The sequence below is a fragment of the Hydra viridissima genome, unplaced genomic scaffold (assembly GCF_058129835.1).
Source record: "Hydra viridissima isolate aposymbiotic clone 2 unplaced genomic scaffold, HvirCarnegie_v1 scaffold_15, whole genome shotgun sequence".
Classification (NCBI taxonomy): domain Eukaryota; kingdom Metazoa; phylum Cnidaria; class Hydrozoa; order Anthoathecata; family Hydridae; genus Hydra; species Hydra viridissima.
This window is the reverse complement of record NW_028324314.1, coordinates 9,977,987-10,001,430: the sequence shown is the minus strand read 5'-3', so window position 1 is coordinate 10,001,430 and position 23,444 is coordinate 9,977,987. Positions and strand designations below refer to the sequence as shown.

Genomic DNA, 23,444 nt, shown 5'->3' with positions numbered 1-23,444 from the left:
AAATCTGCTTTTAAATCTCTTTAAAACTCTTTTCTTATAAAATTCTCTTTTAAATCTCTTACTCTACCTTAACCATCTCTTAACTTAACTTCACTTAACTCTTATCCTTCTCCAATAATCTCTCTCTCTTAACTGTTAGACTCTCTTTTTTGAGCTTTTATAGTTTTTGCTTGTTTTCCTGTTGCGATATCTTTTCATTTATTTATATGGCAGGTTGATGAGTCTTCGTGTTTACGTCTTTTCTCAGTTGTTTTTGACTTTTCTAATTGTCGCTTTATCGTTTACGAGTCTCCACGTTTACGTCTTTTCTCAGTTATTGTTTTTAACTTAATTCTTTTTGGTCTATCATTTATTTATGTGAAGAGTAGACGAGTCATCTTGTATGTGTCTTTTCCGATCGTTGTTTTTACCTTTTCTTATTATCTCTTTATCATTTACGCGTCTTCGTGTTGACGTTTTTCCACAGTTGTATTTAACTTTTCTTCTAACGCTTTATCACTTATTTATGTGAACAGTTGGTGAATCATCTTTTGTATATTTTTGTATCGATCGTCGTTTTTGTTTTAGTTCTCCCTCCTCACAATACTATCAAATTTTAACATGAGTAGAGAGTAAGATAAAATACTATAGGAACAAGATGCTGCTTAAGTCTTTTCCTTGTAAAATAAGTCTTTACATATTTTTGAAAAATTTTTTTATTTTTGATTGCTTTTTTATTTTTAAAGTAATTAATTCCTTACAACTTTTGAAAAAGTTGTCTATTTAAATACACTTTTGTTTCTAAAGAGTAATTGTCAAACATTTCGATATGAGGCCTAGTGGTTTGCCATTATTTTCAGAAAGAGACCAGCATTCAAGTAACTCGATTGCACGTGCAACCCCTGATACTTTGGCTTTTCAGCACGCAAATCGTTTGAGTATTCAGTTACCTACTCTTCTACCTCAGCACAACCGTTGATTAAATTGGAATCCAGAATTGCTCGATCTGTTATAGCAATTGTTTCACTTATACAAATCTCAAAATCTACAGTGGCGAGCAAAATAATAGGTGTGAATAATAAATTTCACTTAAATTGACATTTTACAGTATATTTTATAAAGTGACATCTAGGAACTGATTGCTACACAAACTATGCTTATTTTATTATAACAGAGAGCAGTATATTTCCAATTTCTTACAAATTTATGAGGGGAATACCCTATTTATATATTTAATCTACAAATTTGGTGGAGCAAAATAATAGGTGTGTGTTTATTTTAACCTGTTTGCTGTAGGATTAAAAACATTTTATTATTTTTATTTGTTGTTGATATAAAGGTAAGGTCAATATTTATGCAACTTATATAAAATAATAACATATCATATTTGTATTAAATTAGAATTAGATATAAAATGGGACGAGATATAAAATAGATAATTAGATATAAAATAATAACATATCATATTTGTATTGAATTAGAATTAGATATAAAATGGGACGAGGAAAACATTGCGCAGCGATAGAAAGAAAACTTATTAGAAATTTAAGAAAACAAGGAAAAACTTACAAGGAAATTTCAGTTACGATGGGATGTTCTCAAAATAAAGTTACAAATGCCTTAAAACCAGAAAAATCACGTGAGAATAGAGGAAGACCACGCAAAACGTGTCAGCGTACGGATGATCACATTACAATTATTTCAAAAAAAGATCCATTCAAGCCAGCAACAAAAATTTTAAATGAAATTAATGAAAATATTAGTGTTTGACAGTTAGAAGAAGGCTTTTAGAAAGTAAGTTGCCAGCTCGAACTCCGAGGAAAGTACCATTACTTGGTAGAAAGAACATTATGAAAAGAAAAATTTTTTCAAAAAATCATATTGCTTGGCGGGGACCAGATATGACCAAAAAATGGCGTAATATTTTGTGGAGTGATGAAACTAAGATTAATTTATTTAATTCTGATGGAAAACAGTATGTGAGAAGACCATCAAAGCAAGAACTTTCACCTCGCTTCACTGCGAAAACAGTGAAACACGGCGGAGGAAATATAATGGTGTGGGGTTGCTTTTCCTGGTACGGTGTGGGGCCACTTTTTTGGATCAAAGATATTATAACCCAATATACATACGTAGACACATTAAATAATGTCATATTGCCATTTTTCGAAGAAAATATGCCGATAATTTGGCATTTCCAACAGGACAGCGACCCAAAACATACATCCAAAGCTGCGAAAGAGTGGTTTACGACCAATAATGTAAAAGTTTTAGAATGGCCACCTCAGTCACCGGATCTAAATCTTATTGAAAATTTCTGGAGGCAGTTAAAACTGAAAATTTCTGGACAAAATCCAAAAAATAGAAATGAGCTGTGGATGATGCTCCAGGAGGCTTGGTACAGCATTCCTGTAGAAGTTTGCAGAAAACTAGTGGATTCAATGCCGTCAAGATGCACGGAAGTATTAAAAAATAAAGGGTATGCAACAAAACGTTAATAATTTGCAACCCTATTGACTTCCATCTTCATTTTTTATTTTACACCTATTATTTTGCTCGGTGTGGAATTTATTTTTTTAAAATTAAAATATATGATATATATTTAACAACTTAATTTTTGTTAATTTCTGTTTATCTATGTAATAAAATAAAAGTTCTAATAAAAATTCAAATTTTTATTTTATTTGTTTCAAAGATATTTTCGTATTTGTTAATTTTTTGGTTCGCACCTATTATTTTGCTCGCCACTGTATGTCTACGTAATCGTCAATAGCAAAGTCTTATTAATCTCAGCTGGTTGACGTTCTCTTCAAGCAACTTGAAAGGAATATTTTTAACATAGATAATTCCAATATGTATTACCTGCTCTGTAAAAAAAAAGGGTTTTTTAAACAGCTCTAAAAGGTTTCTTACTTTCTAATGAGGGTGGAACCCTTTAAGGATTTTCTAGAAAACCCTTTTTTTAAAAACCTGTAATCCGAAACTGGAAAACCCTTTTTTAACTTGTACTTACGCTTTTAATTTTAATTATAAATTATTCAATAATTTTTCATATTACGCAATAACGATTTCAAGCACGTATAAAGTTGGTTCAGTAATATTATACTTAGGATAGATTGAATATAGGGGAAAGGTGCCTATGATGGCATATTTAACTTTAACGTTGCTCTGAATCATTACCTGAAAACTTAAAAAAAAATTTTTGACATGGGTGTATTCCTTCTAGCATGCAGAATAATAATGAACCTCAGAATTTTTACTATTTGGCTTTTTTATAAGTTTATACCATTAAAAAAAAAAATGCAAGCATGCCATCATAGGCAACTAACTGCTCCTATGATGGCACACTTTAAAGAAATTAGACAAACAAGAATTTTTTGTACTTTTTATTAATGGAAACACAACTTATCAAAAAATTCAAAATTAAAAATAAATATTTGGTCTATAAGCATAGTTCAAATATAAATTTTTTTTCTACTTCTCTTTTTGCCTGAACATAAAAAATGACACCAAGATCTGCATTTTTGACAACAAATCCATGGTTCTTTAGAGCAAGACAGCGTATAAAGTTCATAATAATACAAAAATGCTGTATCAGATCCGAAATTCATTTTATTATTACTTCCTTCAATCTCCTCACTGCAGGATTTTTCTTCAACAGTCGTCTTTCTTTTTGTTTTTCTAACAAATATTTCCTTTTCTTTGTTATCTTTTTCTTTTGCCTTATCTTTTAATTCTTGAATATCCGGTGTGGTATTCAGAGGTCCAGTTTTCGTCCCCTTTTCAATTCAATTTTGGGGGTTGCTAAAGGCACCGGACACAACTTTAGTATACTAGATCTTATCCTTTCGTTGAAACAGAAGATCCAATGCATATGGAAGCTTCTGATGGGGGAGATCTCATTTCCAAATGTATTGGTTTCTCAAACTCTTGTATTTCATCTTTGTTCTTAGCCTGATCAACTTTTTATGCGCATTAAAATTTATTTCAGGCATTTTTTTCAATTCATTTTGCAGACTTTCCTATGATGGCAACTCCTCGGTATGCTATCATAGGAAAGAGTCACCATATTTATTAAAATAAACTGTGTCAACCTTATTCTACACATAGCATTAAAATAAGTATTCTAATAAATGCACAAAGCCTGCAGATGAAATGCATGAAAATTTTACTTCTGTATGATGTACAATAAAATTGTAATCCTAAATATATGAGAGCATTAAAACTACAACACCACATGCGAAAATTTATGTTTGTTGATTACAAAAGCATTATTTATGTCTGAGGGACGAACTTTTACCAGAAGTAATGATTTACTTATATACACATGTGAGTCTAATCACTTATGCACCAAAACTAATATTTTTAGAAATATGACCAGTATGCCATCATAGGCGCTATGCCATCATAGGCACCTTTCCCCTACACTTTATTTGAAACATTTAATTTATACGTAGTATTGCTTATATGCAAATGTTTAGATTCTATAACTCCACTGTAATTTTGCATGCAATATGGAAACTCAATAAAGAAAATTCTGTAATAATGTCTAAAATCTTATAACATCAAAGTAATATACAGCAAAGTTTACATTAAATAAAAAAACCTTTACAATAACCAGAGACAGGTCCATAAATGCTGTACAAAAACAAACAAGTTGTACATAACGAAACAAATTGGAAAATAACGTTAAAACTATTATATATAATAGTTCATAATAGTTTCATATATGAAACTATTATGAGCAAATTGATACAAACTTTCTGCTACAAATTGAACTATTACAATTATTATATTACTATGTTAAAAGCACTTTTCTATTTATATATATTTATTATACCTACGTTAAGAGGCTTATTTACCGTTAAGATCTATTTTCAAAAATTAAATCAAGAAATCACCTAGAAACGCAAAATATAATAAAATTTAGAAATAGTTCAAATATTAAAATATGAGTTTATTCGAATTTAGTGACAAAAAAAAACATAAATTAATTACAAAGATTAACAACAAAAACATACAAAAAACAAAAGTCATAAATATCAGTGCAAAAGGTGGTTACCCCATTAGCTGACAATACTTGGCACTTTTCCTTTTCCACCAAGAAGCACTTTTTCTAAAAATTGACATGTATTGGTCAATCCTTTTGAGAATTCAATGTTGATTATCCAAAATGCTGTAAACCATGCTTGAAAAGCCTTGGAAAAAGTGCAAATAGTTTTAGGAAACAAAACTTTCTAGTCAACTGATATATTCTACTTGTTATCTTGTGGCAACATGACTGGACTATGTGGTATTTCCTGCATAAATAAAGAAATAAATATAAAAATTCATTTAATAAAAAAAACAAACCTGGAACAACTTAAAATCCCTCTAATACAAAGCTCTTAAAACCATTCAATTTTAAAATTTTTTCAATATAATAGAAATAGCTGCAGACATTTCAATATAATAGGAATTATCAGACTCCTCACCTAAAGGACATCATAACTTTTTTAAATTGTGTCCTTAGTATGAGAGTATTTATACGGACTTAAAATATTCAATAAACTATTTCCTCAAACCAGCATATTTTTGCATTTCGAGTAATTCCATGTCAATTTAGCCAGAAAATTTCAAAAATGTCACCATACATCTCAGATTTTGCTGATTTTTATACAGTTGAGAGTACTTAGTAAAACAAGAAATCCTAGAAAACTTTAGCTTCTAGCTCCAAGAGGATCCTGAAATATGATCATTTTACTTTCAACTGATCTTGCCCAGGCCTCTCTTGTCCTTCCAGAATTATGACCTTTGTTTAAAGGTTCCAAGTCACATAACTTTAAAAATATTTGATATTTTGACTTAAAAATTTGTACATGACTATTTTTAGGGTTGAAGAATCCAATGAAATAATCAAAAATATAAAAAAATATTTTTAAGTACCTGTAATTATCAATTTAAATAAATTTAGGCAATTTTTTATATACCTGATTTTGATGCTCAAGAAACCCGCGTGGCCTTGATGATATCAAAAAAACATATTTTACACATTATTCTAAATTTTATGATTTTTCAGGAAGTATAAGAATTTTGATCTGCAAGTATATGGATTTCCATATATGGATAACGGGGCACAGGCCCCACCTTTTTGTAGCAGAATCTTCCAATACATTTTCCACTACCTTTCAGACTAGCTAGAGCTATGAAAATTTCTGTGTTTATATAGTGTCAATAAACAAGCATTTTAAAATTAAAAAAGAGCCCAAGAAACTAGGGGAAGGGGCTGGGGGCATGTGCCCCACTTTTTTTGAGCAGAATCTTGAGATGGATTTTTCACTATCTTCCAGACAAGCTGCAGCTCTGAAACTTTCAGCATTTGTGTAGTCCTGATGAACATGCGTTAAAATTGTTTCAGGTCAGAAAACCAGATAGTCCATGGAGCTGGGGCACCTGGGACCATGCCCCACTTTTTTTCAAAAAAAATTTTTTTTTTTTCTACACTTATTTAAGATAACTTTAAAACTATTGCTTTCGAATTTTTTCTTTTAGATTTTAATTTTTAACAAAGTTAAATATTTCTTTGATAACATTGCTTCCCAAATTTTTGCGATTTATATTTGTTCCATTTGATTTTGATCATTCTATGTTCAATAATCTTTCTTAAAATGTTTTTTACTTAATGTTTGTAAGAATTTCGATTTGCATGCATAAGATTAAAAACAGTCTAAAGTAATGATTTTAACAGAATTTTATTTTGTGTAATTTAAAATTTGAATTAAAAAAGATTAATATATTTTGCTAATTCTAAAATGGTAACAGCCAGTTGTTAACAGAAACAAAAAACATCCTGTCGTTACACTAGTATAAAAGAAATTTGTTACCTATTAAAGTCATCATTAACATTTTTAACATTAACAAATTGAGTATAATTAAACTTTGTGAAAAGGAAACTTTCTTTTTGTCAAAGTAAGATAAAAGAAATCAATCACTGTTTAGTTTTGTATTACCATGGTGATTGCTTAAGTTGCTTTCATTAAATTAATCACTATTGGTTTCTCATTTTAAATTAATCTCAAATTGTTTTTAGTGTTACAGTAAGAATGGATTCATGTGGTTTTGGAAAAAAGTTAAACGATACTTGTCATAAACTAAGTTATTGTAGAAAGATTGATTTAAAGAAATTTGATTGCTATAGAGAAGATGCCAGAGGAGAATTTATTTGGAGATCTGAAATAACAGATGATAAAACTTTAACAATCTGCCTTCATCATGCAAAGATTTTTGGTACACACTTTGAAAAGAAGCACACGAAATGTTGTAATTTATTGGACAAGCATAAATCAAAAAGAAAAGCAATCAAAGGTAAATATTTTTGATAAAAAATTATTGTAAAATCTTTTTTGAATAATGAAATTAAAAAATGAAATTAAATTCTGGTTATGCATTATATATTGAAATAAATACAATTAATTTTCATATTGATAAGTAATTACTAAAATCAAATTTTTCTTTTTATTTCAGGGAGTCATGTAATAACATTAGACAAGGGAAAACAATTCATAATTAATTTTCAAAATGTTCCGCCTAGATATCAACTTTGTCGGAGCTGCTTTGATGCTATAATCAGTAAATTTCATGAACAAGATAATTGTGAACTTGAAGAACCTATTTCATGTGGAACTTCTGAAAAGTCACGAGAGGCATTAAATGTTAGTTTGGAAGCAATAGGTGTATCCCCCATAAAACTTCATGGCATTACAAATCATCAACGGTTATCTGTTGCTAAAAGAAAAGTTATAAAAACAATGTCAAAGTATGAAGAGCATATTTCAAAAGTATATAATGTTAGGGAAGAAGAACTGAAGCACAAAATTCCTCATACGAAAATTATTGACAAAAGTAAATGCAATGATCTTGACAAACTAATAGCAGAAATAAAAGAAAAGATAATTGTTTCTGACCAAAAAATAAAATTCAGTTGTTAACATTTACACCTGAGTCTTGGTCAAGAAATTTTGCTGCAAGATATTTCAATGTCACTATATACCAAATTAAAGAAGCGCGCAAACTAAAGAAAATAAGTGGGATTTTTTCAGCTCCAGGCACTAAGAAAATAAAAATATTTTCAGAAATAACATTAAATAGAGTCAACAATGTATACCATGATGACGAATTTACTAGACAATTGCCTGGTAAAAAAGATAACGTAAGTATTGGTAGAAAACAACACATGCAAAAGCGTCTTATTTTATGTAATTTTAAAGAACTTTATGTTTCTTTTAAAACAAAATATCCTCAAGAAGTTATTGGATTTTCTAAGTTTTGCAGTTTAAGACCAAAATGGTGCATAACTGTTGGAGCATCAGGCACTCATTCCGTTTGTGTATGTACCCTCCATCAAAATGCAATACTCTTGACCAATTCTATACAAATAAAATGTACTTACAAAGATCTGATGACAAAAGTTGTTTGTGATGTGACAAGTAATGAGTGCATGGTTCATTGATGTCCGAACCGCCCAGGTATAGTTTCTTTAAAGAAGTTTCTGGATGCACAACTAATTGACAATGACGAGGAGGTGTCATTCAATCAGTGGCAGAAAACAGACAGAACAACATTGATCTATCAGACAACAACAATGGAAGAATACAAATTGATGTTATCAGAGGCAATAAACAAGTTAACAGCTCATTCCTACATTGCAAAATGTCAAGCAAGATACCTAAAGCAACAAAAGGAAAATTTAGCAAAAGACTGCTGTATTGTCTTAGGTGACTTTGCAGAAAACTTCACCTTTGTGATTCAAGATGAAATCCAAAGTTACGATTGGTGCAAAAGTCAATGCACATTGCATCCCGTTGCCCTCTATTTATTAAATGAAAATGACCAACTTGAAGAAAAATCGTTTTGCTTCATGTCAGAAGATAATGAACATGACACTGGTTTTGTGTATGAAGTTCAAACACAAATAGTTAACTGTTTAAAAGAATATCATCCGAAAATTTCAAAGATTTATTATTTTTCTGATTGTTGTGCTGCACAGTATAAAAATCACAAAAACCTTTACAATATCTGTCTCCATAAAAATGATTTTGACATTGATGCAGAGTGGACATTTTTTGCTACAAGTCATGGTAAGTCACCATGTGATGGTATTGGTGGCACTGTAAAACAATTAACTACAAATGCAAGTCTACAAAGGCCCATAAATGACCAGATATTGAATTGTAACAAAATGTTTGACTACTGTACTAACAATATTAAAGGGATCACTTTTTTCACGATTGAAAAAGAAAGACTGACAGAATTGCGCACCACTTTGAAAACACGTTTTGAGCTAAGTAGAACAATATCTGGAACTAGGAGCTATCATTAGTTTAAACCAGAATCTGTAGATACTATTAGCTTTAAACGAATAAGTGAAAATATTCATTTAACAGGCATTTTTTCTTTTTCTGGTATTCAAATTTCTCAAAATGATAAGCAAATTAATATTGATGCCTTGAACTTGAGTGAATTCATTATGTGTATATATGATGCATTTGATTGGATTGGTATGATCAATGAAATTGATAATATAGAGCAAGATGTTATGGTAACATTTATGCACCCGCATGGTCTAATAAACTTTTCTGGCCATCTAGAGTAGATGAGTATTGGGTGCCAATTACCAACATAACTTGTATTATTGATGCACCTGTAACAACAAATGGACGTTTTTATATTTTGACCGTTGATGCATCTAAGCTAATCTCAACATTATCTTGACTTTCTTTTTTTGTATTTTATTTTGTAATTAATGAAGTAAAACGGAACAAGTATGAAGCAATAAATATTTTTGAATAAAATATTTTCAAAGTTAACTTAAACTTAAAACACATTTATGTGTTTAAAAAAAAAAAAAAAATTTTTTTGAAAAAAAGTGGGGCATGGTCCCAGGTGCCCCAGCTCCATGGACTATCTGGTTTTCTGACCTGAAACAATTTTAACGCATGTTCATCAGGACTACACAAATGCTGAATTTTAGAATTAGCAAAATATATTAATCTTTTTTAATTCAAATTTTAAATTACACAAAATAAAATTCTGTTAAAATCATTACTTTAGACTGTTTTTAATCTTATGCATGCAAATCGAAATTCTTACAAACATTAAGTAAAAAACATTTTAAGAAAGATTATTGAACATAGAATGATCAAAATCAAATGGAACAAATATAAATCGCAAAAATTTGGGAAGCAATGTTATCAAAGAAATATTTAACTTTGTTAAAAATTAAAATCTAAAAGAAAAAATTCGAAAGCAATAGTTTTAAAGTTATCTTAAATAAGTGTAGAAAAAAAAAAAATTTTTTTTGAAAAAAAGTGGGGCATGGTCCCAGGTGCCCCAGCTCCATGGACTATCTGGTTTTCTGACCTGAAACAATTTTAACGCATGTTCATCAGGACTACACAAATGCTGAAAGTTTCAGAGCTGCAGCTTGTCTGGAAGATAGTGAAAAATCCATCTCAAGATTCTGCTCAAAAAAAGTGGGGCACATGCCCCCAGCCCCTTCCCCTAGTTTCTTGGGCTCTTTTTTAATTTTAAAATGCTTGTTTATTGACACTATATAAACACAGAAATTTTCATAGCTCTAGCTAGTCTGAAAGGTAGTGGAAAATGTATTGGAAGATTCTGCTACAAAAAGGTGGGGCCTGTGCCCCGTTATCCATATATGGAAATCCATATACTTGCAGATCAAAATTCTTATACTTCCTGAAAAATCATAAAATTTAGAATAATGTGTAAAATATGTTTTTTTGATATCATCAAGGCCACGCGGGTTTCTTGAGCATCAAAATCAGGTATATAAAAAATTGCCTAAATTTATTTAAATTGATAATTACAGGTACTTAAAAATATTTTTTTATATTTTTGATTATTTCATTGGATTCTTCAACCCTAAAAATAGTCATGTACAAATTTTTAAGTCAAAATATCAAATATTTTTAAAGTTATGTGACTTGGAACCTTTAAACAAAGGTCATAATTCTGGAAGGACAAGAGAGGCCTGGGCAAGATCAGTTGAAAGTAAAATGATCATATTTCAGGATCCTCTTGGAGCTAGAAGCTAAAGTTTTCTAGGATTTCTTGTTTTACTAAGTACTCTCAACTGTATAAAAATCAGCAAAATCTGAGATGTATGGTGACATTTTTGAAATTTTCTGGCTAAATTGACATGAAATTAACCTTTCCTTAGATCTCCTTCTTAATATTTATTACTATTTCTCAGATCTTCTTTTTATTAAATATGTATTTCTTTATACAGTTAAATATATAGTAAATATATTAGTTTTTATAGTTTAATATATAATAAATAAAATAGTTTTTATGGTTAAATATATAATAATTATAAGAACTTGGAATGGACTATAAACAATGGACTATAAAAAAATATGATCAAGAACAATTTTCTAAATAATGTACAATGTACCAATAAACGTCCTACCTGCTTTGGTAAGGGAAAAAATAATTCTTCCTTCTCCCCAAATAATGAAGGTAACAGCAATGTTACAAACATCACCTTCCAATCTTAAAGTATATATATCTTTAATTGTAAATACATTCATATTAATATATTTGATAAAACTAGTAAATATAAAATAGCAGTATTAGCATACATGTGTAATGTATTAAAAAATGATAAAATATTTTTGAGTTAATCAATATTTGCTAGAGTTACTAAACTCATGTAACTTATTACCTACTATGACTAGTCTATATTGTTGTTGGAAATAAAATATTAATGAATAAAAATTACCCTGTCGTTTACCATTGTCAATGTTTCTTCTAAATGTTTGTTTATCATTCTTGAATATTCACAATACTTTTTGCATCTTTTGGTTGCTACTTTGATTACCGCATCATGCAGTTGTGTGTGCATGGCAGAAAAGTTTTCTGTACCCACAAGTTCTTTTCACTTTATCTTTGATCATATCAAAGCTTGGTGTCTGTTTTTTCATTTCTTTTTTTAAAGCATCTTGACATTTTTTTATGCGTATGTGATCCTCACCTTGTACCACATTAGCCAACTAATAAAAAGAACTTGTAGTTACAACTGTACTTATAGAAGTATATTATCTTACATCAATCAGCTGCAACTTGTGAGGAGTAACAAAAATATACATTTTTGACATTTAAATAACATCACATTACAATAATTTTACGAGGTTATAGCAAGTAGTATCTATATGAATTATTACATACTTTAACTAGAGCTGTTTTTGAGAGGGTGCTGTTGTCAGATTGATCAATTTTAACTTGATCTTTTTTTCATTTTCTACCTGAAACACCAGGCCTTCCAAATTTTTCTCTTGCTACAGTAATTGAATTTTTGCTACAAAGAAACTGTCTGTATTTTTTAAATTTCCTTCGAAGAGCTACTCTAATAGTATTCTAAACTTAAAATACCCATTTAAAATGTGAAATAGACATAAATTAAATTTTAAAATATAATTTTCTTATTAAAAAGATGATGACAAGTAAAAGTATAATCAACAATATATAAAATGCTAATTGCATTACACTACTTCCATCATAATCAGTCAAAAAAGGATATTTTAATGTAACAGCTAAACTAACAGCAGAATATATTCTTCTGGTTGGATACCTGTATAAACAGTTTGTGATAAAACATTACAAAATATTTAATACTAATATAATAATATAAATGTAGCAAAGTAAAGAACACTTTCTGATGCCCCGTTATATTCCATTTCATCAACAGAAACATCTTTGTATGGATAAAATGCTTTTTGATAATTTGCAATAAGATTTTTCATAAATGGTTCAATTTTTTCTTTTGCATGGCTTTCTTGAGATGGAGCAACATAAAGCATTGTATGGTATATTGCTTCAAATCTATTTCTTGGAAACATAGAGTTATACCAAGGACTGCGATATATATCAGTTAGGGACCAATAGTCTTTAATTGAGGGTCTTTTATCTAATCCCATTGCAACCATGACACCAATAAACTTAACAAGATCATATTTATTAATTGGGGTCCAAGAATAAAATATGAACTTAAACACTGACTATTTATCTGCATTTTGTAAGAGGCAAAAGAATTTAAAAATCCAACTGATTCATCTTGAATTTTGTCACTAAAGAGTTCTTTCAAACAGTCTAAAATAGTTGAGTTTTCATTGAGATTTGCATTGACTCCAGGTTTATTATTAGGACAAAATCTAAACGAATGTGTTAAACTATCGTTGTAATCTTCTCCAAAAAGTACCCATGAATCAACATTTTCACAATTATCAGATATACCAGCGTTAAACTTTCTTTTTTCTTTTATTTATAGGAGCAGTTTCTGTGGAAGAAGTCTCGCCTTTGATAATCAAAGGGGACGAGACAGTTTCTTCCATAATTAAATATTCTAAATCTTCTGAGCTAGAACTACTTTCAGACTCACTTTCTGATTCACCATGATCTTCATTTAACCATTCAAGCATTATTTCAGAAGCTTCATTGGCACTATACGTTACTTTCGACTACTTCATTTTGATAGCGGTTTAAAAAAACCACAAACTTTGTAATAAAATATCTTGCTATAATTTATACATTATTACTTTTTTTTAATAATGCAGAGAATTAAGTACACTTTTTGAATAAATCAGTAAAATAAGTCATAAATTAGTACTGATGTTCAAAACATGATAAATAACGAAGCACATCAGAAAGCCGCTACCAGCGGCTTGTGGTCAAAATAATTAAAAAACAAAATCCGCTGTCAGCGGCTTGTGGTAGGGAAAGAGTTAAGAACCGTTTCGTAAGTTGCGGTGCGAAAGAGTTTCGTTTCGAAAGAAATTTGGTTTTTTATCATTATTTCAAAAAATAAAACCTTAAAATGTTCATATGTTTCAATACTAAATATAAAATTTTATTATAAACATTTTGGTATATAAAAATTTTATTTTTTACAATAATATCCGTTTGGTCAACAAAAATTTATTATAGACTTCAAAACGTCGTTTAGCGAAAGAGCTCGTTCCGCAAGTGCGACTTCCGAAAGCGCTACTTTCGTATGTAGCAAAATAGTTTTATTTCGCAATTCAACTTGCGAAAGGCGACATTTCGTAAGTGGCATTTGCGAAATGAACATCGACGGTTTTTTTTGTTTCGTAAAATTCGGTACGAAAAAAAAAATTCCTGATTCTCAATATCCTTTCGCAAGAATTTTATTTTTCCGGAACTGTACGAAATATTCCGGTTAACTACTCTATCCTAAACCATAGTCACAAGAATATATAGTCTGGAAACAAACAAAAGCGCTTTTTTTATGTTATTGTTCAAGAAATTACTAGTTCTTATTCTTCCGAAAGTGTACAGTAACGCAAGTAAACAAAGAACTGCATAGCTTAAGTCCTTAAATTTTCAATTTTCCCCTAATTTTTGTAATGTTTTTAGATTTTCAATTTTCCCAAATAATGCAGATGAGTTGTGGCATAAGCTAAAGAGTCTTTTTGAAAAGTTTAAGGGTGACCCTTTGAAATATTACTCAGCATTTTTTGGACTCTTGTTGGATAATCTGCCTAATTATTTTGAAGAACTCACTTTTTCTAATACTCTAATGCAGGACGTAATAAATGATATTTTAAACTACCTTACCGATAAAAATAAATTCAATGGTGAGAAATGCGAAAAATCGACCATGACTATAAAGGATAAAGAAAAGAAGTTAGCAATATTTAGCTGCTTATATCATTCACTAACTGTTCAATAAGTTACACTATTCAAAAAACTTATTCTTTTTATAGCACTCAATGATATTCTTTAATTCTAGCATGTAAAGTAGAATTTGACACTATACAATACTCATGATAGAGATGGTATATGGAGAGTGAATTCTAAAATTATTGATATACTTGTATAATGTGAGCTATTATTTAGAAAAAAAAACTTCAACATTTATCAGTGTTTTCTGTAAATGATTTTGCAAAAGAAATTCTTACAAATATAACAGTTATATCTAATTTTAACAATCTTTCTATATCAACTAATACTTCTGTTACAAACAAAATCATAACAAAAGTGCTTGAGCAGATTATCAGTTTGTTTGTAGGAGTTCAAACATTTTCATTTGCAAAAATTAATTGTGAAAAACACAAATTTGCAAGGTAAGACTCCAAAAAAAGATCACTGCAAACTGAAATGAAGAAATTTAGCTGCAGCAATAAACTTGTGTAAACTAAAATGTTTTAAAACTGCTATTAATCTAAAAAAAAAAAGTATTTTTTGTTTGTTAAAAAAACTACTTATAATAAATTTCTAAGAGCATTAAATTTGAAAAAAATGTAAATTTGCTAGTAAGTCAAAGATAAAGAATAAAAAAGTTACATTTATTTTATAATAGTAAAATATATTTTATATTATCACTATATATTATCTGCAAAACAAGTTAACATCAGGAAGGGCATACGATTGTAATAAATGGCTCCTACTTCCATGTCATATTTACTTATTTAAATATGACATTAAGCTTCAATAATGTCATATTTAAACTAGAAAGTAACATTATGGAAAAATGTCCATAACACATATAGCGCATATAATATTTAAAACTTATATATATATTATGTAATATAAATGTACATATATTATATAATATATATACATATGTATATATACACAAATATTTATGCCAAGCAAAAAAAAATATTGAATAAGCTTTTCTTTTAAAAATAAGAAAAGGTAAGAAAAGATAATTAGTAATATTTGATATCTACTGATAACTACTGATAAATACTTGATAAATTAAATACTTTAAGTAAAAGTAAATAATATTTAATAACTTATCAATATATATCTTTAAAAAATAAAACTTTTATAAATATTATTTTGCATGGCATACCTTTTTCTTTTATATTGTTTAATACTAGATAACTAGTTATACATACATACATACATACATACATACATACATACATACATACATACATACATACATACATACATACATACATACATACATACATACATACATATTCTTGTATGTATGTATGTGTATATATATATATATATATATATATATATATATATATATATATATATATATATATATATATATATATATATATATATATATATATATATATATATATATATATAGGTACGTGGACTGATTTTTTAAAACTGAGCATATACTAAAATGTTATATATCATTAGAAAGCCTTTCAATACAGTATTTTAAAGGTGAAAAAATTATTAAAAACAAACAATTTAAAAAAAAGTTATGACGTTTCTAGTAGCAAATTTTCGATATATGGATTTATTGAAGAAATTGGTTCCAAAAAAAATTTTTTTTTCACTGAAATTGTCATAACTTTGTCAAATCTTATCCAAATGCCTAAACTTTGGTATCAAAAGATAGATGTAAGAGTAGGCTACAAGTTAACATAACTCTATAGATAGAAGGGGTGTATAGAGGGCCGGAGGGGGGAACTGGAACACCATAGTAACCTTAAAAAATACAAGTTTTTCACCGAAAGAGTGTTTTTCTGATAATATATGTTATCTTTATGCACAAAAAGTTAATCTAATTTGCTTCCATTCCATTTCCAAATACTAGTGGTCTTTTTTAGGTTAAAGGGTGGACGTCTTTGTTATGTTTTAACACCCTCGTAGTGAAATGTTACATTCTTAAACATATTTAAACATAAAAAACACTTATTATATTTTGTGTTAAAAAGTTTAAATTATATTTTCTTACTTTACATCATATACAAGTGGTGTATAAATTGACATTAGGGGCGGGGCATGTGCCACGCTTAACGCCCCGCCCCCGCCCCCCCCCCCCCCCGGCCAGTCTTATCCAACCTAAAAAAAATTTTTTATATATATATGAATAAAGGTTTTAAATAGAGTTTATGGAAAAAGAGAAATAAGTATTCAAGATTATTTACTATGTTAGTTAGGGAAGGGGCATGTGCCACGCCCAAAGTCCCCCCTCTAATTCTTATTTAAGCTTGAAAATGTTTTTAAATTGTGTTTACTTAAAAAGAGAGATATAACTTTACAAATCTTACCACGTTACAAGATGCAAGTTGGAGTATCCACCCTAAAAATAAGCCAAAGATAAAATAAATTTAAAAAATTTTTAAAATACAAAATATAACAAATTTATGTCTTGGTTTTTAGTAAATGATATTATTTAAAATTCCAATTATGAAACTAAATAAATCATTTTTAACAATAGACACCACGTGAAGGTAAGCCAGAGCTGTCTATCAAAAATGTTTTGCAAGCTACACAACTTACTGTACCATATTTGCAAATAATAGTTTTTAAACTTACTCGTTGTAGTGGATTAGTACTTAAAAGCATTATGTAAATTTTAACATAAAAAAATTAATTGTGAAAGTGATAGGCTGAATAAATAATATGAACAGCATATTAATCAATGATAGCTCAAAAAATATTAATGAGATTGGTCATTTCATTCTACTGCACTTTAAGGGATAACACAATACTAATCCATTAAATAGTGTATATAAATAAAAACATAAATTGAATAATTATTCAGAAACATTTCTAAATCATAAATTTACCAGCAGAAGGTTGTGCATATGTAACAAAAGATAAAAAAAGTTTTTATAAAAGTTTGCAATTTAGAGGAAAGGTGTGTACATATTTGCAAATAATAGTTTTTAAACTTACTAGTCGTAGTAGCCAATGAAGATGTAACTATAGGTTATCAAAGTTGTAATTAAAAATAAATACTGTAATTGCCAAGATATGCATAAACGTAATGAAAGGTAAAAATTTGTACACATACCACTTATAGCAGATGTAGAAGGAACTAAGGTTAAAAATTGTTTAATAAAAAATTTATATTGCAATCGTCAAAAATATATACACATATTAAATAGTAATAGTTATTAAACTTACCATTTGTTGAAGACGAGGATGTAACTAAAATTCAAAATTTGTAATAAAAAATATTTCAAAATAATGACTATGAAATTGGTATTCTTTGAAATCTATTCACAGATTAAAAACTAATTCAATAATAATTAACATATAAAAACTGATACAAACTTACCAGTAGTAGGCCGTGTAGATTCGACTAAAAATGTTAAAAAAATTTTACACAATATAATTTGAAATTGTCAACATCAAGTTACAAATGTAACAATCGTTAAAGCTGTTCTGCTTAAGGTGCAACAACTATACTAAAAAAATGAAAATAAACAATGAAAATATAACTATTCAAATATAAAGACATTTTTATAAGCAACAAGCTAAAATTAGGAATGGTTATAAACTTATGTAAACAATAAACACAGATAAAGATAAGTATACGATAAGTAAAGAACATTAACTTAAGTTTTTTAAGTGTTTCTATATATAGGAAGATATTATAAATGTTTTATTGATATTTACTTAATTTTAACTATTTTCCCTTTGTGATTATATAAATGTTTTTTTAATTAATAAACCCAATATTTATGTGACTTATACTTACGAAATCTTAAAAAATCTACAAAAAGCTGGGTAGGATCTAAACAAGAAATAAATGTTAGACATGCTTGTATAATGGTTTAAACACTAATGTTAGTGTATTAAAATATTAAAGCTGTTCCTATTGAATGCCAACAGTTTTAATCTGAAACATTAATCTTTTTTTATGTTACATAAAAAACAATTAAGGTTTTACATTAATCATTATTTTTGGATATGAGAAAAAAAAAATTGAACTTACTATCTGCTAGTGTAGCCATAAGATTTTTGTTGGCATTGTCCATATTAAATTAAATCTAATAATATAAATCAAAATAATTCAAAGTAAGATTTTCATTTGAATCCCCCCCCCCCCTTATCCAGATTTCGGCCCACCCGGATTTCGCTTAAAAAAAAAATAACAGAAAAACCGAAATTAGGTACCTAAAGTCCAACACTAATTAGAGTAATTGCTTATCCTTATTTTTCGTTGAAATTTGGCATGTTCATAGAAAATGCATAAAGCAAACTATTTTAATAATAAAAAAAGCGGACTCTGCATTTCTTCGACTACAAGTCCATGTGACAACATCAACCAAATTTTCATGCAAAAATCTCAGCAAAATACTCCATAAAAAAGTATGGTAGCGATACACAATAGTGATATAAAAAACAAGCCTAACCTTTCTTTTTTTCAAAAGTTGTCAAGGTTTGCATATGTTTCTAAAAAGAACCACCTCAAAAAACCGTTTGCCTAGAGCTACCTGAAAAAAGTGGTATACTTGGTATAACACAAATTAAACTAATTGCTTATCCTCATATTTCGTTGAAATTTGGCATGTGCGTAGGAAATGCATGAAAGAAACTATTTTAATAATAAAAAAAGCGGACTCTACATTTATTCGACCCCAAATTCAAGAGAGAACATCAACGTAATATTTAGGAGCAAAATATCACATAAAAAAGTTTAGTAACCATAATAAAAGTTTTAAAAAAGTGAAGATTAGTCTTTCTTCTTTCCAAAAAGTATCTATGTGTATATATGTTTCTGAAAAGAAACTTTACAAAACTACGTCTGCCTCAAAAAAAAGTTAAAAAAGTGAGAGCCAAAATTTTAGCATAAAAATCGGTTCCGTAAATCGCTATTTCCGCGTACCTAATATATATATATATATATATATATATATATATATATATATATATATATATATATATATATATATATATATATATATATATATACTAAAATGCAACCATATTCACTAACACAAGAAGTACATTACAACAACAGTACAAAACAGCAGTTATTAGTAATAAGAATCAGCAAAAAATATGTAAATATTTATGTCAAATAAACTTTAAATAAAGCATTCTATTTATTTAAAGAGGTTTTTAAATCTTAGATAATCTTTCTTAACATATCGGAGAAATTATGTATATAAAAATTATTTAAAAGATCTTAACATTAAATCCAAAAACCAATTTTCAGTTAGAATGACAAGGAGAATAATGTGAAAGTTTTCGTTTTGTGCACCTTCCCCGGGTCGTTGATACAAGTTTCAACATAAAGCGGTTGAACAATGGAAACGGCCTTTGTTTCCAGACTATACATTCTTGTGACTATGCCTTAGGGCCTGTTTATATGGAAAGCGGGCTGGCTCGATTGCCGAGCCAGCCCGTTTGCCAAGATATCGACGTCATCAATATTTTAACTTAATTTTATTTTGCGTTTATATGAATAAACGAGCTAGCCCGGATAGCGAGATCTCACTATTTTTTGCCGAGATCTCGGCAAACGAGCTGGTTATTTTCTTATATAAATTTGTACGCATGCGTATAAACTCTTAGATTTTTTAAATTTGAAAGCTTCCGCGTAAAATAATAAATTTAATAATAAAACTGACAACTTCCGTGTACTTAAAGTTTTTCTTTTACATTTACCAAAGATCCAGTATCTTTTAGGTAATATAAAGTAATAGCTACTTTTTTATCTGCTGATAGAGCTCAAGAGTTAGGCGAAAAAGGGTCAGGAGATAAATAAGGGCTTAATTCTGAAGCCAAATTCATGAAAAGAAACCGTGAAAGGCTAAAATTTGTTTTCCATACATCAATGGGAGCTACACCAGTTATTATATTATGCCACCATAAATCAGTTCTGCCAGTTTTAAACCAGCAACAACGATTTTTTCTTTTAAGGCATCTCTCTCTTGCTTGTTTCATCTTTTGAAGTGATTGTGATCGTTTTCGTAAAAGAATAATATTTAAAAAATTATCAAATTTAAATTTGTAAAGCTTATATAACACAATTAGGCTTTTAAGAAGCATTATTTGTGTTATAATACCAGTTAAACATATTGTTAAAATGCAATGCTTTTTTTTTGTCAATAGCCGCCATCTTTAAAGTTATTATTTTACCGATAAAGAGGCCAGCCCTGCTAGAAAAAGCCAGGCTGACCTCGATATCATTTTTTATTTTTTTGGCAAAAAATTCATATAAACACTATTTTAAAACTGGCTCGTTTTCCGGGCTAGCTCGGCAAACGGGCTAGCCCTTGTCCATATAAACAGGCCCTAAACCAAGTTTTATTTGTGATAGAACAATAGACCTTTTCATAAAGCATTCCGTGCAAACGAGGCAGTGTTTGTAACAATCAAAACAAATCAACGATATTTAACAATGGTAATATCATCTGGGTTGCAATGTGCTTCTTACGAATGTTTTTCTTATAGCTATGATTTTGTAGACGGAATTAGAGTTCCAACAAATATTAGTTTTTTCACATTTCCAGCCGAAACTGGAGATAAGAATATTTGGTGCAACTTGATAAAGACAAGAAAATAAAGATAATTTCAAAATAACAAAATCTACTTGATTATGTCAAAAGCATTTCTTACAAGAAACGATCCATAGAACCCCTGGTGGTACACGGATAAGGCTTATAAAAGGTACTACGCCGATATTGCACTCATGGAATAACTTTTCAGTAGCAGATACATCTAGAAAACCACCAATTTTCAATCAATGTTTAAAGAAAATATGCAGGCTTCAACTTCAAAATTTCGATGACGATTCGTCTGCATCAACATTATTGTTACCGCCGCTAAATGAAGTAAATTCCTCTTTATCAACATCATTTTTAATGCCAGTTATAGAAGTAGATTCTTCTTTATTGCTCATATATGAAATGGAAAAGGGGAACCACATTAAAGGTTGATTTAGAAAGGAGTAATGAATTTCTAGGTGTACGTTGCATTTGCTTCACTGATCATATTATGGAAAATGATGAAAGTTGTAATCATTATACTGGTTTTCCATCAATTAACATTTTAAAAGTTGTTTTAGAATTTTTAGATCCTGGTGAAAATGGAAGAAACATAATTTTATACAACAACCAAAAAACAAAAATAAGTTCATCTACCAGACGTCCAAAAGCATAAAAGCCACTTGATGCATTTATTTTAAGATTGACTTGTTTACACAGGAATTTCGATCTTCCTCATTTATTGTTTTTATACAATATTTCAGAAGGAACAGTCTCGAATACTGTAAATACATGGATAAATTTTATGTATATAAGACTTGGATCAATCTGCATATGGCCTAGTATGGAGCAAATTACGAAAACAATGCTGCAATCAATGAAGGAAAAGTTCCCAACTGTGAAGTGTATAATTGATTGTGTAGAGTTTAAGGTGGAAACACCATATAAACTATTTATCCACACAATTATGTATTCAGATTACAAAAGTCACACAGCAGTTAAAGTTTTAGTAGAAATTGCACCTGGGGGAGGATTTACATTTATTTTAAATGCCTACCCAGGGAGTATTTCTGATAAAGAAATTGTTATTAAAAGTGGATTTTTAAGTCAACCATTATGGAATCCAGGTGAAAGTGTAATGAGTGACCATGGCTTTACATGAGCAGAATACCTCAGACCACTTGGTGCTAATCTTGTTTTACCATCATTTTTAAGGGGTAGGGAACAATTTACTATTGAGGAAACAGTTTCAAGTCAACAAATTGCAAATGAAAGAATCCATGTGGAGAGAATGATACAGAGGTTAAAGTGTTATCATATATTTGATTATGTTATCCCTATGAATATAATGGGTTCTTTAAATCAAATTATTTCAGTAGCTGCTTTACTGTCAAATTTTCAAGATCCAATTATCAAAAATTAAATTGAACAGCTAAGCTAATTTAAAAGCATTTAAAATTGTCACAGTTAAGTATATCAAAAATCTTTAATAACTGTAATATACTTAAATAAAGTCTTATATATATATATATATATATATATATATATATATATATATATATATATATATATATATATATATATATATATAGGAAGACCAGAGAGCTGACATGTAAAGTAAAGCGAAGAAATGTAAAGATGCTGCATACTACCTTTAGAGCGATTTTGCTAAGAATTTAGAAAACAGAGAGAAAAAACTTAAAAATATCTTATATATCAAAAAATAACTCCTGATGTTGAAAGAGTTTTAAATACTTTGTCTGATTTAGTGTTTTTTACTTAATGTTACTTTAATAACTACCTTTTTATTTTGACTATATTAGTGTATTTTATATTTAAGTTTATCTTATATCTATTAAGAAATTTTAAAAAAACATAAAAAACTAAAAATTATTCCATAACTGCCTTAACAAGCAAAGGAAAGAATCCAAAAATGGAGGGCTAATTTTAGGCAACAACATTAATACTATACATAAAGTGCCTCTCAAGAAAAGGAAAGAATCCAGAAATGGAGGGTTAACCTTAGACAATAACATAGTAAATGAAAATTAAATTTTAGAAATTAAATAGAGAAAATACCACCACTTATCACCTCTAAACCCTACAAAATATTTGGTAGAAGATAAGTTTGTTTTGATTGTTACAAACACTGCCTCGCTTTGAAAAATCTCCATTCTCCGTCGCAGATATTTATGAAAAGGTCTATTCCGAGCCGTGCGTAATAAAATCAAATTTCAC

At 28.8% G+C, this 23,444-nt stretch overlaps 1 long non-coding RNA gene and 3 pseudogenes across 1 annotated transcript; 2 read left to right on the top strand and 2 right to left on the bottom strand.

Moving 5' to 3' along the window:
• Nucleotides 1-5,021: 5,021 nt before the first annotated feature.
• Nucleotides 5,022-13,457, bottom strand: LOC149878586 (uncharacterized; annotated as a pseudogene).
• Nucleotides 7,062-9,729, top strand: LOC149878587 (uncharacterized; annotated as a pseudogene).
• Nucleotides 13,458-18,043: 4,586 nt separating the features above from the next.
• On the bottom strand, nucleotides 18,044-18,812 carry LOC149878585 (uncharacterized). The gene is made up of 3 exons (XR_016447611.1): nucleotides 18,707-18,812; nucleotides 18,470-18,505; nucleotides 18,044-18,176 (listed from the first exon to the last, which is right to left on the bottom strand). It is a non-coding gene; the product is annotated as an uncharacterized LOC149878585 (long non-coding RNA).
• Nucleotides 18,813-21,121: 2,309 nt separating this feature from the next.
• LOC149878584 (uncharacterized) lies at nucleotides 21,122-22,368 on the top strand (annotated as a pseudogene).
• The last annotated feature ends 1,076 nt before the right edge of the window (nucleotides 22,369-23,444 follow it).